The sequence below is a fragment of the Trachypithecus francoisi genome, unplaced genomic scaffold, assembly GCF_009764315.1.
Source record: "Trachypithecus francoisi isolate TF-2019V2 unplaced genomic scaffold, Tfra_2.0 Lachesis_group13, whole genome shotgun sequence".
NCBI lineage: Eukaryota > Metazoa > Chordata > Mammalia > Primates > Cercopithecidae > Trachypithecus > Trachypithecus francoisi.
The window spans coordinates 14,194,671-14,213,782 of NW_022681458.1; positions in this window are offsets into that span (position 1 = coordinate 14,194,671).

Here is a 19,112-nt window from a genome sequence, read left to right on the forward strand (position 1 = left end):
GTCATAAGGTTGAGATCCTCAGGATGACACTAGTGCCCTTATTTATTTATTTATCTTTTGTCAGTTTTATTTATTTGGTGTTTTTTTCTTTCTTTCTTTTTTTTTTTTTTTTTTGAGATGGAGTTTCGCTCTTGTTGCCCTTGCTGGAGTGCAATGGCGTGATCTCAGCTCACTGCAACCTCTGCCTCCCAGGTTCAGGTGATTCTCCTGCCACAACCTTCCTGAGTAGCTGGGATTACAGGCATGTGCCACCATGCCCAGCTAATTTTGTATTTTCAGTAGGGACGGGGTTTCTCCATGTTGGTCAGGCTGGTTTTGAACTCCTGACCTCAGATGATCTGCCCACCTCGGCCTCCCAAAGTGCTGGGATTACAGGCGTGAGCCACTGCTCCTGGCCATTTATTTTGTTTTTAAAATTTTTTATTTCCGTAGGTTTTTGGGGAACAGGTGGTATTTGATTACATGAGTAAGTTCTTTACTGGTGATTTCTGAGATTTGGTATACCCAAGCATTATACACTGAACCCAATTTGTAGTCTTTTTTCCCTCACTCCCGTCCCACCCTTTCCCTCTGAGTCCCCAATATCCTTTGTATCATACTTATGCCTTGGCATCTTCATAGCTTAGCTCTCACTTATAAGTGAGAACACATGATGTTTGATTTTCCATTCCTGAGTTATTTCACTTCAGATAATAGTCTCCAGTTCCATCCAGGTTGCTGCAAATGCCATTAATTTTTTCCTTTATATGGTTGAGTAGTATTCTATCATATATATATATATATATATAAAATCTCAATTTTTATATCCACTCATTGACTGACAGGCATTTGGGGTGATTCTGTATTTTTGCAATTGCAAATTGTGCTGCTATAAACATGCGTGTGCAAGTATCATTTTCGTATAATGACTTCTTTTCCTCTGGGTAGATACCAAGTAGTGGGATTTCTGGATCAAATGGTAGTTTTCGTACTTTAAGGAATCTCCATACTGTTTTCCATAGTGGTTGTATTAGTTTACATTCCCACCAGCAGGGTAGAAGTGTTCCCATTACACTGCATCCATGCCAACATCCATTATTTTTTAATTATGGCCATTCTTGCAGGAGTAATGTGGTATCATATTGTGGTTTTGATTTGCATTTTCCTTATCATTAGTGATGTTGAGCATTTTTTTTCACATGTTTTTTGGACATTTGTGTATCTTCTTTAGAGAATTGTCTATGCATGTCCTCAGCCCACTTTTTGATGGCATTTTTTTTCTTGCTAATTTGTTTGAGTTCATTGTAGATTCTGAATATTAGTCCTTTGTTGGATGTATAGATTGTGAAGATTTTCTCCCACTCTGTGGGTTGTCTGTTTACTCTGCTCACTGTTCCTTTTGCTGTGCAGGAGCTCTTTAGTTTAATTAAGTCCCATCCATTTATCTTTGTTTTTGTTACACTTGCTTTTGGGTTCTTGGTCATGAAGTCTTTGCCCAAGCCAATGTCTAGAAGGGTTTTTCTGATGTTATGATCCAGAATTTTTCCATCATTCTTCACAGAACTAGAAAAGACAATCCTACAATTCATATGGAACCAAAAAAGAGCCTGCATAGCCCAAGCAAGACTAAGCAAAAAGAACAAATCGGGAGGTATCACATTACCTGACTTCAAACTATACTATAAGGCTATAATCACCAAAACAGCATGGTACTGGTATAAAAAATAGGCACATAGACCAATGGAACAGAATAGAGAACCCAGAAAGCAACCCAAATACTTACAGCCGATTGATCTTTGACAAAGCAAACAAAAACATAAAGTGGGAAAAGGACACCCTATTCAACAAATAGTGCTGGGGATAATTGGCAAGCTACATGTAGGAGAATGAAACTGGTCCTCATCTCTCACCTTATACAAAAATCAACTCAAGATGGATCAAGGACTTAAATCTAAGACACTAGTGCTCTTATAAGACAAAGAGAAACCAGAGTCCCCTCTCTTTCTCTCCACATCATGTGAGGACACAGCAAGAAGGCAGATGTCTACAAGCCAGAAAGATGATGTCACCAAGAACCAAATCCACCAGCATCTTGATATCACATTTCTAGCCTCTAGAACTGTGTGAAATAATTGTCTGTTGTTTAAGTTACTCCAACTGTGGTATTTTGTTATATCAACCTGAGCAGACTAATAAAACTTGCATTGCCACTGTTGAGTTGAAAAATTATATGGTTATGGCTCAGTAATCAAGAAATGGCCAATTGAACATTTTGTCCCCTCTCCATATTCTTTTTTCCTCCCTTATCAGAGGTTGAAATCTTTTGGAAATGTCAACTGGTAAAGACATCTCTGAATACATTCTCTGATCCTAATTGGCCTGGACTTGATACAATGTTTAAGGCATTTTCACGACGCATATATTTTAAACGTTTAATTAAAAGGCAAGACCTGAAGTGCTGAGCATTTCTCATTTTATGGCAATTAAGTACTAAAAAGAGGAAGATCTAGACTGCCAATGTTTAAACTACCTATGGCCACATCTTTGTTTTGAAATAACAATTGTTATGATCTTGGCAATGGAGCATGATCTAGTTCCATACATATAGTTAAATACATTAAGGAAGAATTCCAGCATGGTAAAGCTTACTTATAATGTATTTGCCTAATGCCCTTCTTGTAACAACACCAACAACCACCAAATTATCTTGAGAAATTAAAATGTAGTGAAAACTTTAAAAGAATATAATCATTCCTCAACTTCACACATTAAGTCATTTTAAGTTGTATTTTGGGCTAAACTTATAGTGTCAGGCATAATCGCGCCCTTTACTGATGGAGACACTCAATCAGAGAAGTTCAAGTTGAGATAATTTATTCCTCTGTGTTAAATGTTTCCTCAGAAATTTTAAAAGAACAGCTATCCATTTCTGGAGAATTTAATGCTATTATTCTTTTCTTTTCTTTTTTTTCTTTTTCTTTTTTTTTTTTTTGGAGACGGAGGAGTCTCACCCTATGCCCCAGGCTGGAGTGCAGTGGCCGGATCTCAGCTCACTGCAAGCTCCGCCTCCCGGGTTTACGCCATTCTCCTGCCTCAGCCTCCGGAGTAGCTGGGACTACAGGCGCCCGTCACCTCGCCCGCCTAGTTTTTTGTATTTTTAGTAGAGACGGGGTTTCACCGTGTTAACCAGGATGGTCTTGATCTCCTGACTTCGTGATCTGCCCGCCTGGGCCTCCCAAAGTGCTGGGATTACAGGCTTGAGCCACCGCGCCCGGCAACGCAATTATTCTTAAATTCTACTGATGGACTTTTTTGTAGTGTTGAAGTACTCTCCTTGCAATTTCTTCTGAGGAAGAAATTTCACCACTATTCTCAGATGTACCTATCCAAACATGAATGTAAACAAGGAAGCATTTACAACAATGTATATCGTTGCAATCTTTTTAGTTAAAATGGAATGAAATGAAACAATATAAAACCATTTTAAACTGTCTGCTTCCTCCACCTGCAGACCCTTAGGGTAGATGGGGGTAAATTTTGTCAATCTATTTTCCAGATTTAAATGTTTAAATGCAATGTGAATAATATTAAATTAAACCATATGAAATTTCTCTTTTTATGGGTCAGAAATGGTCAAATATTGGCCATTTCTGATGGTCTCACTTAGAATGGTTATTTTTCGGTTTGTATTGCTCAGGGTGATTGCAAAAGGGATCAGTAGTGGCTCAGGTATTATGTTAGGCTGTTATTGCATTGCTATAAATAAATACCTGAGACTGGGTAATTTGTAAAGAAAAGAGATGTAATTGGCTCACAGTTCTGCAGGCTGTACAGGAAGCAGGGTGCTGGCCTTTGTTCGGCTGCTAGGGAGGCCTCAGGAAGCTTTTACCTATGGCGGAAGACCAAGTGGGAACAGGCATATCACATTGTCAGAGCAGGGGAATGGGAAGTGCCACACTTCACAACAAACAGGTCTCGTGACAACCCACTCACTATGGCAAGGACAGCCCCCAACCATAAGGGATGTGCTCCCATGACCCAAACACCTCTCACCCGAGCCCACCTCCAACATTGGAGATTACAACTCAACATGAGATTTGGGCGAGGACAAATATCCAAACTATATCAGACATTTTAACTTTTCTCTATGCCCCACCCCCACCACCTCCACACACCTCTTTACTACTATAGCTATTGACATTGACACAACTACTGACAAAGATTCTTTCCCTGGCCAAACTCTAGCCAGCATCCTCTGAGTCGAGGCCTTAGCCTTGGCCTATAAAGATTTGCACAAGTCGTAACATAGTTTCAAACAGTGCAAGCTGAACCCTAAGATGACCCCAGCACCCCTTGAAGTGTCCAGCTGAGAAACTGAAGGCTGCCAAAATAATCTTTCTTTCTTTCCTTCCTTCCTTCCTTCTTTCTTTCTTTCTTTCTTTTCTTTCTCTCTTTCTTTCTTTCTCTCTCTTTTTCCTTCTTTCTCTTTCTTTCTTTCTCTTTCTTTTCTTTCTTTCTTTCTTTCTCTTTCTCTCTCTTTCTCTCTCCTTCCTTCCTTCCCTCCCTCCCTCCCTCTCTCTCTCTCTTTCCTTCCTTCCTTCCTTTCCTTCCTTCCTTTCTTTCTTTCCTTCATTGTCTTTCTTTCTTCTCTTTCTTCTTTCTTTTCTTTCTTTCTCTCTCTCTTTCTTTCTTTCTCTCTTCTTTCTTTCTTTCTTTCTCTTTCTTTTCTTTCTTTCTTTCTTTCTCTCTCTTCTTTCTTTCTCTTTCTCTCTCCTTCCTTCCTCCCTCCCTCCTCTCTCTCTCTCTTTCCTTCCTTCCTTCCTTCCTTCCTTTCTTTCTTTCCTTCATTGTCTTTCTTTCTTTCTTTTTCTTTCTTTCTCTCTCTCTTTCTTTTCTTTCTCTCTTTTTCCTTCTTTCTTTCTCTTTCTTTTCTTTCTTTCTTTCTCTTCTCTCTCTTTCTTTCTCTCTTTCTCTCTCCTTCCTTCCCTCCCTCCCTCCCTCTCTCTCTCCTTCCTTCCTTCCTTCCTTTCCTTCCTTCCTTCCTTTCTTTCTTTCCTTCATTGTCTTTCTTTCTTTCCTTCTTTCTTTCTTTTTTTTTTTTTTAAGATGGAGTCTCGCTCTTGATGCCCAGGCTGGAGTGCAATGTCACGATCTCCGCACACTGCAACCTCCACCTTACAGGTTCAAGCGACTTTCCTGCCTCAGCCTCCCAAGTAGCTGGGACTACAGGTGCTTGCCACCATGCCCAGCTAATTTTTGTATTTTTAATAGAGACGGGATTTTGCCATGTTAGCCAGGCTGGTTTCGAACCCCTGACCTCAGGTGATCCACCCACCTCAGTCTCCCAAAGTGCTGAGATTACAGGCATGAACCAACGTGCCTGTCCAAGAATTTACTATTTTTTTCCAGTCAACACCTGAAGATAGGGCCCCTGTCTCCCAGCCTCTGTGGGAGGGTAGGAGCCTAACTTTAGTAAATGTCAGTAACCAGATGGTTTCACATGGAATGATGCCTCCCTCCCTGCTTTTTGTAATTTTCACTTCCCTAACTCTTCTGAGTCCTTGGTCACCCTTCTCCTTTTTCCCTCTTTCTCACTTTAAAACACCCAGCTACCGCTGTACAAATCAAGGTGGAGTTCAGTGCAGTAGTGTAGTACTGATTAAAATCTATCCTTACCACTCTGACTAGTGTCCAGCTTTGTTCATCTTTGATACCACATACTTCCTGTATATACTCAGATTTCATTGAAACCCCAAAATGGGAAGGGGGAAATGGAGGAAATAACAGCAATAACAGTTCTTATCATCGCAAGAATTAAGGGTCCGTGGCATAGATAACTTGGGTCTTAGACTACATTTTATTCCTGGTGCAAATGTCCATAGGTTTTTCTTGCATAAAAGGAAGGGTAAGTACAGTTGCCATTGTTATGGGAATAACCTGGAATTGGCTCTGACTTATTAAAGGATCCAATCATTTTCTAATTTCAGTAATGATTTATTTCCAAAATATCTTGTGCTTGACTAATATTCATAGTGTCACAGCCTCAGGATTGAGAACGCCTGGTATTGCCTACCAGACCATGGGAAAAAGGGTATAATTCTAAGACTTTTTGCATGTGCCCTTAGGAGCATGTTGAAAGGGGCTACCCAGGAACTCTCAGGATGTCCATGAGTTCCACATGTAGAGGAGACCTCTTTCAGTTTGGATGCAATCTGGAAATTAATGTCAGTTGCTTTAAAAGTCCTCTGAAATGCTGTAGCCTCTCAGAGGCTGGACAGGACTCCAACGATATAGTGACTCTAGGTGCAGAATAAAGGCAGACTTTGAGTGCCTTGCAAGCTCAATGACCATGTCCATGTTGACAGGTGGCTAGCATTTCAGGAGGCATTGAATGAAAGCAATCATGGTAGGAATAAGATTGCTAAAGACTGTGTACTTAAAATTGCCACTTAAAGCAACTGCAGACTGAGAATCATTTGCAGCCAATATTAAATGGCTTGCTACAAAGAAAGAACACACTGGTGCAAATAGGTTTAGAGCCACTAGAAATAGGTCTTTAGGCAGCAGAATTGAGACCGTGATAGCGAGAGAGGATATGGACAGGCTAAACCAGGGCAGTATCCTTTTCTGGACCTGGCTAAGAATTTTTATCAATTCCTTTGTAAGAAAGGTTGAGAAGTGAATACCAGAACTTTATAGTATGGTAATTGTAATTTGTTTTTTGGGTGTGGTGGCAGCTGTGGCACTGCTGTGACTGGTGTGTGTGTGTGTGTGTGTGTGTACATGCTTATATTAATTAGTAGTCTCCCTCTGAATTTGTATTTTGTCACTTTCAATAGATTCGTTATAAAATCTTGAGTTAAAGAACCCGTTCAGATATTTTTATACACATATCAGTACCAGGTGGAATGCACTGATACATTCATATGAGTTTCAGATCCTCTGAGGAGGCTGACCACATACATAGCTCTCCTCCCAGAGTGTGCCCAGATAAGCTTGCTCCACCCTGGGCACAGTCTATGTTGCATGAGTCAGCAGCACTCTTGCTAGTGGTCCTGCATGAATTGTTTATATTTGGCAGAGATAGGGAAGGAAATCCATTTGCATATTTTCTTTTTCCTCAAAAAAGTTTCAGGAGAGAATCAAATTCTTAAGGCTTTCAAAATAGCAATATAAATGAAGTGATGATATGATTGAATATAGAGAAAGACTTGAGTTTTCGGAGCAAATATGTGGGCTACTACTTAAAAAAAAAGAAGGCGATTCCTCAAGGATCTAGAACTAGAAAAATACCATTTGACCCAGCCATCCCATTACTGGGTATATACCCAAAAGATTATAAATCATGCTGCTATAAAGACACATGCACACGTATGTTTACTGTGGCACTATTCACAATAGCAAAGACTTGGAACCAACCCAAATGTCCATCAATGACAGACTGGATTAAGAAAATGTGGCACATATACACCATGGAATACTATGCAGCTATAAAAAAGGATGAGTTCATGTCCTTTGTAGGGACATGGATGCAGCTGGAAACCATCATTCTCAGCAAACTACTGCAAGAACAGAAAACCAAACATTGCATGTTCTCACTCATAGGTGGGAATTGAACGATGAGATCACTTGGACACAGGAAGGGGAACATCACACACCGGGGCCTGTTGTGGGGAGGGGCGGGAGGAGAGATAGCATTAGGAGATATATCTAATGTAAATGACGAGTTAATGGGTGCAGCACACCGGCATGGCACATGTATACATATCTAACAAACCTGCACGTTGTGCACTTGTACCCTAGAACATAAAGTATAATAAAAAAAATTACCCAATAATTTATTAAACATTTATTACAGGCCGACCTAATTACATAATTACAATGCGTAATTATAAATAAAATAAAATGAATAGAATTAAAAAAAAAGAAACTCCAAAAAGAAGCTAGTAGAAGACCAATAAAATCTAATTGAAGACTTAAGATTAAGTCAGCATTAAATCATCAGGCTGTGTCTCTCTCTTTCTTTTTCTCTCTGAATTTCAATTTCCCAGTCGGACAATGAGAAATTATGTTAACAAAAAGAAAGCATGAACTCCACTTGGTTTTTTCTACTCCAGGCAAAGCTGAGTCTGATCCTTACCAAGACTCCTACAATGAGGTGATCTATCCTCAGGGTGAGACACAAACTCATTTTGGTGAAAACTTTCCTGATGTACACATGTAATCAAACTATTAAAGTGGTATCTAGGACAAGAATTTTGTTTCTATTTTTTGTAAACTAGAAGTGAATCATCCCTCAATGTTGGTGGCAGCAGTTTCTTTGGCATTTTTCTAGGCGGAGCCTCTGCCTTGCCCTGTGCCTGGACTGCAAGCAGAGCTCAAAAGGAAACTCAGGGCAAGGTGCTTGGGCAGCTGTAAGCGGAACAATCACTAGAATCAGTCACACTGCAGCATGATGATCCTAAAAGGCATCATTTAATAATCCCTAAAACTATTTTTGGAACAAGACAGGACATGAATACATAAAACAAAAATAAAAATATACATTTAACACTTATGCACAGTTTAAGCAATTTGTGATGAACAGAAGACAGGATAGAAAGAAAAAAAACTCCAACCTGCTCCTCTAGCATGAGAGACTTCCTTTTAGAGCCCTGTGTTTTAAAGACTCTAACGGAGAGATGTGACCAGATGCATGAAGTAGAGGTAAGAGACATCAAACCTAGAGAAACAAGATTATTTAGTGTAAAAGAAACATCTTTTAGGGCAGAGCAGTGTCGGAGGGGCTCTTGTTTCCAGAGCAAAGGTTTTTACATTTTTTGAGGTCTCTTTGGAAGTCTGGCAGAGCCTATGAATTCCTTCTCAGAATAATATTTTAAAATTATATAAGACAACACATAGAATTATAGAGATTAATTATCCCAGAATGTGATTATCAAAATACTGAAATTTATCATCTAGTAATATATGTATTTCTTTTCTTTTCTTTCTTTCTTTCTTTTTTTTTTTTTAGACAGGGCCTTACTCTGTCACCTAAGCTGGAATGCAGTGGCATGATCTCGACTCACTGCATCCTCCAACTTCTGGGCTCAAGGTATCTTCCCACCACAGCCTCCCAAGTAGCTGAGACCACAGAAACGCACCATCACACCTGGCTAATTTTTGTATTTTTTGTAGAGACAGGGTTTTGCCATGTTGCCCAGGCTGGTCTCAAACTCCTGACCTCAAGTGATGTGCCCACCTTGGCCTCCGAAAATGCTGGAATTACAGGCGTGAGCCGCTGCCCCTGGCTAATATATGTATTTCTTAATAAACTAATAACAAGATTTAGCAGCAGGTCTGAACTTCCAAAATTTTGTAGTCATGAGACTACACAAGGGAGATTCCAGATCTCTGTGCAGTCGTAGCGTAGTATGAAAATGTCTGAGACAGCTGTTGCTGACAGAGTCACAAGCCCTGCTCCTGTAAGTCTGGCTTATAGCTTCCTTTCACCACTGAAGGAAATGCTAAATTTCAGCTACACGTTAGTAGGTCCGATAGAGGTTGAAGAAGCAATTTAACAGATAGACAATAAATAAGCAATTTTTCCCCTCTCCAATTTCATAGGTCAGCCTGAGTTCTCTCCAGGGACCTCTGTTGGCCACCCTTTCCTTATTCCTTTAGACAGTATCTGACTGGTAACTTTAGAAAAAGGAACTCAGCTCAGCTCAGCCTCTTGCAGGGCTCTCTTTCTCTCTCTAGCCTGTCTGCACAATGCTGACTTTCCCATCCACTCTCTGTCCTGCTGGAGCAGCACACCCCCATAAGGGGGACCTGCAGTTGACCCAGTGGCAAATCTGTCTCTTTCAGAGGTGGATGTCTAACGTCTTCCACAGTGGTACTAAGCCCTGTGTTCCAACCTAGCTTTTGTTGGTAATAAATTTGCCATTTTGATCTTCGAATGTCTGCTATGCCCTGCTGCCTCTGTTGACCTCACATTGGATCCCCAGCCAGCTCTAGAGTGCTGCTGAACTGCTGTGATGGTTAATTTTATGTGTCACCTTAACTGAGCGAAGGGATGCCCAGATAGCTGGTAACACATTTCTGGGAGTGTCTGGGAGGATGTTTGCAGAAGAGATTGGCATTTGGATCAGTAGGCTGAGTGAAGATTGCTGTCCCCAGTGTGGGTGGGCACACTCAAACCGTTAACAGCCTGAATAGAACAAAAAGGTGGAGGAAAGGCAGATTGCTCTCTGCTTGCGCTGAGACATCCATCATCTCCTGCCTTCAGACATGGACATAGACACTGGTACTCGTGGTTCTCGGGCCTTCAGACTTGGACCAGAACTACACTATTGGCTTTTCTGGGCCTCCAGTTTGTAGAAAACAGATTGTGGGACTTCTCAGCCTCCATAATCACGTGAGCCAATCCCTGATTTGAAACTTTTTCTATATATGTATGTATTACTGTTGGTTGTGTTTCTCTGCAGAACCCTGAACAATGCAAACGCATGGAGTTTGGAGACAGCTTGGATGCAAAACCAATCTCTACTATCACTCACATTGGACTTTGGAAACTTTATCTTTCTCTCTTAGTTTCTTCCTAAAATGGGGGTGATGATAGAACCCACCATGTAGGGTTGTGTAAGAAGTTAGTAAGTGAACTCGCAGAATGGTTTTAGAAAAATATGGAGAACCTAAGACATGCTCCCAAGAGGTTAACTGCTTCTGCATGGGGTGTGGAGAAATGTATGCCTCCAGTCTCAGTACCTTCTACTTGTGATCTAAAATATCTGCTTGCCTGCATGGATAAGGTAAACTAAATACCTACCAGATTATATTTATTTGTGCTACTTAAATGTAACTCAAGAGTTGAACTTTGCCCATTATTATGGAGATATTATCTCTGCTTCCTTTTTGGCATGTACATACTGATAGGGCTGTGTTGTTATTAACATAGTGAGGTATTAGCCAGAACCCTATGAAATGGACAGTATTATAGGCCCCAAATGGTTAAATCAGTAATAGCGTGTGATTTAACCTAGTACTTCCATACTAATTGTTAAATAGCCACTCACTGCCTCTCAGTCCTCAAGAGACTCTACCTCCTCCCCAGGACTTTCTGAATTTCTCCAACTAAAAGGGTCCGCAGGATCTTGCTGTAGTGCTTAGGTCATTTGGTGTCCTTATTGTTATTAAAGGGAAGGCTCCTGAGAGTCTGTTATGTATTATTTGATGACTTGTGCTAGATTTTGAGACTGTGTAAGGCTCTCAACTTACAGTTTGGACTTCAGTGTTCCTAAGCAATCATTAAAAAAAAAAAAAAAAAAAAGGCCAGACGCAGTGGCTCACGCCTGTAATCCCAGCACTTTGGGAGGACAAGGCAGATGGATCATGAGGTCAGGAGATCAAGACCATCCTGGCTAACACGGTGAAACCCCATCTCTACTAAAAATACAAAAAATTAGCCATGTGGTGGTGGCGGGAGCCTGTAATCCCAGCTACTCGGGAGGCTGAGGCGGGAGAATGGCATGAACCCGGGAGGCGGAGCTTGCAGTGAGCAGAGATCGTGCCATTGCACTCCAGCCTGGGTGACAGAGCAAGACTCTATTCAAAAAAAAAAAAAAAAGGATTCAAAGCCTACTTTAAAGCATCCATGATATTTCTTGAACTCCTGTGTTGTGTCCCTATACGTCTAATTATCTCAGCTCTCAAACGTGTAAGACTTAATGTCTAGTTCTCTTAGGAGAAGAACAGAGTGAGGACTGATTTAGCAGAGGCTCTAAAAGGATTATCAGCAGGCACATGGCTCCAAGAGCCCACCAGCTGAGCACAACCTCCTTAGGTTGTGAAGTCCCTGTGCCTGGTAAAGGGAAACAGAGTGAAGTGGAGGATCGTGTTATAGTGTTACCTCCTGGCACTGTGGTAGGTCATCTCATGCACACAACCCATCTGACAGCTGAGCTCACTCAGGAGAGCAGAACACAGAAGAATTATTTTGACATTTAAGAACCTCTAGAATTTGGCTCTATCTCCTAGTCTCTTCTCCAACAGGTTGTCCCATGCAGGTTTTCACCTTTGCGTTCTCAGTACCTTTTCTTCCTCCTGAAGTGCCTTTCCTTTCCACCATTCACTGCGGAAATGTACAACCCAGCCAAAGTGCCATGTCCTTCTTAAAGCCTTACAGGACAGTATGTGGCCTGATGGTGGCTAGTTCACACAGGCTCCTTTCATTATGGGACACACAGATGAGAACTTCTTTCTTCTAAAGATTGGGACAGTAGAAGGAAGAGGTTTGAGGGAGATGAGACTCTACGATGAATCAAATACTTCTGACAGTTATTGTTTGCTCATTCACAGGGCAAATGTGTATGTGCTAGGCATGTCCTAGGCAGCGGAGACAGAATGGTAGACAGGACACAGTCCCTACCCTCAAAGAGAGACCGTCCCTAAGCTACACTTAAATCTAGATCTTTCTGTTTGTGAAGCATGATGTTTTTTATTTATTTATTTGGATGGAGTCTTGCTCTGTCCCCCAGGCTGGAGTGCAGTGGCACTATTTTGGTTCACTGCAACTTCTGCCGCCTGGGTTTAAGCAAGTCTCCTGCCTCCGCCTCCTGAGTAGCTGAGACTACAGGCATATGCTACCATGCCTGGCTAATTTCTCTTATATTTTAGTACAGATGGGGTTTCACTGTGTTGCCCAAGCTGGTCTCAAACTCCTGAGCTCAGGCAATCCACCCGCTTCGGCCTCCCAAAATGCTACGATTACAGGTGTGAGCCACGGTGCCCGGCGAAGCATGATCTTTAAATTAGGTTGTTTGGTAATTTTTTCTTTTGGAAGACAATGTACACAAATACAAATACATATGGAATAATAACCAAACATATTTGTTCCACCGTAAAATCCCCTCCGCAAAATAGATAACTGTGATGATTATTCTACCCCTACCTCGATATACAGTAATATAAAAGAGAAGTGTCATAGAAACATGCTGAAATAAAAGAGCCCAGGTGGCATGTGCCTACTTTCCTTTATGACTGCAGACCCATTGACTTCTCCAACGTCTCCATGGATTTTTGTGTGTAACACCCATGATAACACCAAGCATGTCAGTGGGCCACGAAGGCAGTGCATATGCCAGCCAGGCCACCTGCGTGGAGAGGCCTGCTTAGTTTACCTGCCAGCATGTGTAGATATGGAGAGGTCCAGACTGAACTCAGCAGTGAGCTCATGCTTAGATAAGCAAGGTCAGGCGTCTCTAGCGGGCATAGACAATTACAAAAAAAAAGGCAGCTCTTTGCAGCCCCACAAATAGGTTGCAATTTGCGCCTTGCCTTCTTTTGGGCATGGGGCCAATGTTATTCAGGGGAGTTATATTGTAATATTTATTTCCCAAAAAACAAAAGGCCTGGGCTTTTTACTAATGTGAACCATTTTGAATTTTACAGCCCTTGAAGGGAAAGGAGATTTTTGCTGTTGTTTGGCTGACTTTTGCAACCATCTTGTGAAGTTGATTTTTGTTTATTCATTTATTTGTTAATTTTTTGAGACGGAGCCTTGCTCTGCCACCCAGGCTGGATAGCAGTGGCACCCTCTCAGCTCACTACAACCTCTGTCTCCTGGGTTCAAGCGATTCTCCTGCCTTAGCCTCCCAAATAGCTGAGATTATAGGCATGCACCACCACATCCAGCTAATTTTGTATTTTTAGTAAAGACGGGTTTTTTTCATCATATTGGCCAGGCTGGTCTCAAACCCCTGACCTCAAGTGATTCGCCCAGCATGAGCCACTGTGCCTGGCGGCGAAGTTGCTATTCCTATATGTGTTCCTCTGTTACAGGTAAGTAAGCAGTTCTTCTATTAGTGAGAGTAACGTAACTGCTATTTATTACTAGGTGAATACATTACATGTGAAGTATTCCGTAGACCTTCATGTCCAAAGATATTTTTGATGGGGGAAGTTTTTCAGAGATGCTCATATGAAGTCAGTGTTTGGATGGGTAGGATAGTTACAAAGAGTAACTTTGGATAGTTACATATTGATGTTGTAATTTCTAATTAGCAAAATGACTTTTAAATAAACAATCTAGCTATGTATCTAAGGAACAATGTCTTTAATTGCCCTGTGATATACTACAAAGGAAATCCACATCAGGGTAACAGAGGGCGGTAGAATCTCTCAGTCAAACAAATACTGCTGTGCCTCCCAGCTCTGCTCACTTTGTGAGAGCCCTGAAGGCACAATCTTAATGGAGAATTATTTGAAAGACATTTAGGCACGCTGCAACACATCTATGCTCATACGATTTGGGAAAGTTCTTTTTTTTTTAATCCTTCAAAGCTAATTACAAAGGAGCAAAGCACATACAAAAATATTTAGGTAAAAAGTTTCCTCCTTTGAAGACTTTTGTGTGTAAAAGCAGAACATTGCCAGGATTACTGGTACTCAGATCAAACATTCACTGTGCCTGTTTCTTATGTATGAACACTGTGTACCAGATAAATGTGATTACCATCTAATTAGGTCAGACTCCACTGGAGGTGAGTAAACACTTTCATCACGGTAATATTCTTGGTCTCTTCTATCATGTTATTATGAAACATTTTATTGTTTTAAATGTGCTGAACTCTTCATCTATTAGGTGATTTTACAATGTTACTCTGATGTGGGTGAGTGGAAATTACCATGATTTTATATTCAAGGTGGGGTACTGAACATATTTAAATGACCTTTCAGGACGTCATGGAGTAAAGATTAAGACCCAGAGAACAGGAGGGACAGTGGTAACTGTGGCCTCTCTCTACCCTACGTGATTTTTCAGGGTCTTTCTGATAGCAGCCCTCTGTTCTCCCTTTGGTGCTAACCCCGTGTGTTCAGCGTGAACTTGGTGGGGCTGAAGGTCACAGTGCCTGTCCTCCCCCGACCACAGCAGTGGGGCAGATGACCCAGAATAGCCCCTATCCATGGCTAGAGTAATCGGTTCATAGAAGGGCACATTGGCTAATTTGAGTCAATCACTGTATTTCCTAAAATTGTTAACTTTCAGTTAACTGCTTTTCTGCTGGAATTGCTACACCGAGACTATGTGGCTGGCAGCCACTGGAGGCCATCTTGGAGAGATTCAGTTTGAAGAATGGAGCCAAGCTAGGTCAAGAGAGATGAGGACCAGAGAAGCCGAGTCCTGAGGATAGTATGTATGTCCCAATACCAGTTGTGCTTGAAGCTAGTGTTCATTCTAGACCTTCCGGAAATAAGCAGTGCCTCTTTTGCAAGTAATAGTTTGAGTTGAATTTCCATCATTTGAAATACAAAGAGTCATGATTAATTCAGAGAGTAACTTGTATGTTAAGCAATCTTGAAAACAGACTTCTCTTGAATAGAAGGACTAAGTGTAATCACTACTTACAAATCCTACCAAAACCGGGTCTATTCTACTACGTGGGAAGATACAGTTTGGAAGATAGTCCTGCTAATTCAACAAAATACATTGATAAAGGTTGTTAGAGACCTCCGAAAACAATTTTTTTTTTCCCGAGATGGAGTCTCCCTCTGTCATCCAGGCTGGTATGCAGTGGGTGCATACAATCTCGGCTCACTGCAAGCTCCGCTTCCCAGGTTCACGCCATTCTCCTGCCTCAGCCTCCTGAGTAGCTGGGACTATAGGCACCTGCCACCATGCCCGGCGAATTCTTTGTATTTTTAGTAGAGACGGGATTTCACCCTGTTAGCCAGGATGGTCTCGATCTCCTGAGCTCGTGATTTGCTCGCCTTGGCCTCCCAAAGTGCTGGGATTACAGGCGTGAGCCACTGCGCCTAGCCTCAAAAAACAATTTTATGTTACATTTCTTTATGATTTCTGCTTCAATTGAACATTGTATATTTACATAGGATATCCTCTTGGTTGAGATAATTCATTTAGTTTGTTGAGTTATGTATACTTACAAGGTAACCTGGAAAGCAATAAAAGCACACTGGAGTCAAAGAAAAGGAGAACATCTTCCTTTTTCCCTTGGTGGTCATAAATATTACCTTGGAGTTGGCCAAGTCTCAGTGACTCCTCTAAGAACATGTTACTACTACCAAGCTTTCCCCAAAAGATCCCACACCCAGCTCTTTCTGATTTAATTTCAAACTTTCTGACCTCACTGGCTGACCCCCAACCTCTGTATTTGGTCAACATTAATTCCTTCATCTTGTCTTCATTTTGCAATTTCTTAGATTTGATCTCATTTCTATGTCCTCCTACCCCAACCCAAGCTATCCTCTCTCCTTTGGGTTGTGCACACCTGAAAACAGTTCTTAAGGTAAAATGCCTCATGGACTGGCCTATGCTCTATGATTTTTTAAAATTAGGTTATTGGATTTATTAAGTAATTTTATTTTAACTTTTAAGTTCATGGGTATCTGTGCAGGTTTGTCATACAGGTAAACTTGTTTCATAGGGATTTCTTGTACAGATTGTTTCATCACCTGGGCACGAAGCCTAGTACCCATTAGTTATTTTTCCTGATCCTCTCCCTCCCCACACCTTCCATCCTCCGTTAAGTCCCACGGTATGTTGTTCCCCTCTATGTGTTCATGTGTCCTCATCATTTAGCTCCCATTTATAAGTGAGAATGCTTTCTCTCACACTGACTTTGAGAAGTTTTCTTGCCTCCCAAATCCCAACAATCATCTCTAGGATATAATATCAGAGTCATTAAGGGAAACTTTTTAAAATCAGAGTACCGAAATATAACATTTCAGTATTAATTCCTTCATCTTCTTTCTATCTTTGATAGCATGCAGATATATCTGGGAGAAGTGACACAAGAAATCTCATCAACAATGTTTTCCTTTGGTATGTGCTGGGTATTGGGGTTGACTCCACAATCTTCACTCTACTGCTCCCACTGTGGGTAGCAGCTATGGGGACTGGATATTGACCCAACTCCAGGGAGAGAGGGACCCTGATTATTCTTGGCCAAGCATGGTAACCTTCTTCCCTTTGTCAGTAACTGGTTCAAAAACTCAGACAGAGTGTGGTATTCTATGTATGATGGCTCAGGGGTAAGTGACATATGTTGATCCAATCAGACAGAAGAGACAGCTTTGATTCAATGTCTGGGGAAAAGCTGTTTTCTTTTCTTTTCCTTCCTGTTCCTCTCGCCTCTCTCCCCAGTCCCTTGTTGCTCCTTGGACATGAACAATGAAGCATAGACCCCTAACTGATACACATAACAACCCTATAACCACAGGGAAAACAACCTTGGAATGAAGCTGATATTGTGTTTAGCAGAGCAGAGATAGTACCGACCTGAGTGTTACATTGTCCAGCCTCTGGATTGTCCAGCCCTTGTCAAGACTTCCAGATAAGTGAGTCATACATTCTGCCTTGTTGAAAACAATTGGATTAAAAAATCAAATGTAATGAATACAATGGGTTTATTAGTGTTTTTTTTCTGGGATAGGGTTTTGAGTACCAGAGAATAAATAGAGCAATGAAGGAGGGAAAAGAAAAGTATTTCCCAGAGGAGGACTGGATGGAATAGGATATAAGGAAAGGGAGCTAGGAATACCAGAAAATGAACTTTTCATACTTTGAAACATGCCTGAGAGTCAGCACTCTATCCAAGTAGTCTGGAGATGGGATTATTTTTTCCCATTAATCAAGGTTAAAGACTCATTTTTTGAAAATTTCCTTGAAACCCTCCAAATTGCACCAGACTGATGCAGAAACTTGTCCTGTATTTCCAGACAAAGATCATGAGGTTGGGCCATGAGTCCAGCAAATAATAACAAGGGCTAACATTGACATTTATAAATCACTTTCCACTTTGCAAGGGACTGCTACTACCCTAATACCTGATTTCATTTGAGTCTTAGGACAATTCTCTAGAGTAAGTTATGATCTACGTCGTACAGAGGAGGTTAACTAAGACTCAGGGAGATGAAATGATTGGCATGGAGCCGTGTAGCTTGTAATATCACATGCAAGACTCGATGCTGGACTCAGGGGCTTTGCTGCTGCCACCATCTCTCTGCCATTCCACTTGGCCTCCACCCTTCTCTGGCAGGCAGCTGCTTCCTCTGAATTCATAATCAGCTTTCCTTATTGGCATCTCCTTGGGAAGGCCGCCTCAGGGCCTTTCTTATCAGTTTGTGGTTGCTAGATTTCTCTTACCACAAAAAGGGCTTTATTTCTTGACATCTAATCACCTTCCTTATCTACTCTCTCTTCATCATTACCTTACTAGGCTTCCTGTTGGCTTTGAGGTATGAACACCCTGGGTTGACAATTGGAGTCATTTTCTGCATTTGACTCAAAGGAAACTCAAGTGAATGAATTCCACACAATGGTGAACCTAGTGAATCTTAAGTAATTCCCAGGAAATGCTATGAGACTATAGAACAGATATTAGTAATCCTGAATAATATGAGCTAAGAGTGAATTAACTCTTTGGTTTTTAATAACATCTGTGAAACTACTGATGTCTCACCATAAATATGAAAAAAAGAAAAAAGGGAGAAAAAATGAAAAGGGAAGAGGAAATAGGAGAAAAGGGAGAGATGGAAGAAATAAATATATATGCAAATATTGGGAGTCAAAAAGTATACACATGCAATAGTTTTCTGACCTCTAAAGTTTTCCTTCCATCTTTGAGTTAATTTAGGCATTGTTTCGTGAACAAAATTAGTTTTTCTACCAAGGCTCTTGAGTACAACTGAATGTATTACATCAGTCATTTGTGTAATGATGACATTGGGTTAACATCTGACAAAATGGCAGATGAAATCAATAACCTACTGACTCACAAACCCAGTTGATTTGGCCCCAAAACACCTTTGTTTATTTATTGAATCTCATGCAAGGATATTGATAAGTTATAAAATAGCCTTGATTGTTTTCTATAAATTATTTACTTTTCCTCCTCCCCCTAAGCCCTTACAAATTAAAATGGGAAGTAGAAGTTTTGAATTCACAGGTTAAATATAATTTTAATCCTTCATCCTATTGTAGAATTGCATCTTTTTCGAGACAGGGTCTCCCTCTATTACCAAGGCTGAGTGCAATGGTGCAACCAAATCTCACTGTAGCCTTGACCTTCTGGGCTCAAGGGATCCTCCCACCTCAGCCTCCAGAGTAGCTGAGACCACAGGTGGGTGCCACC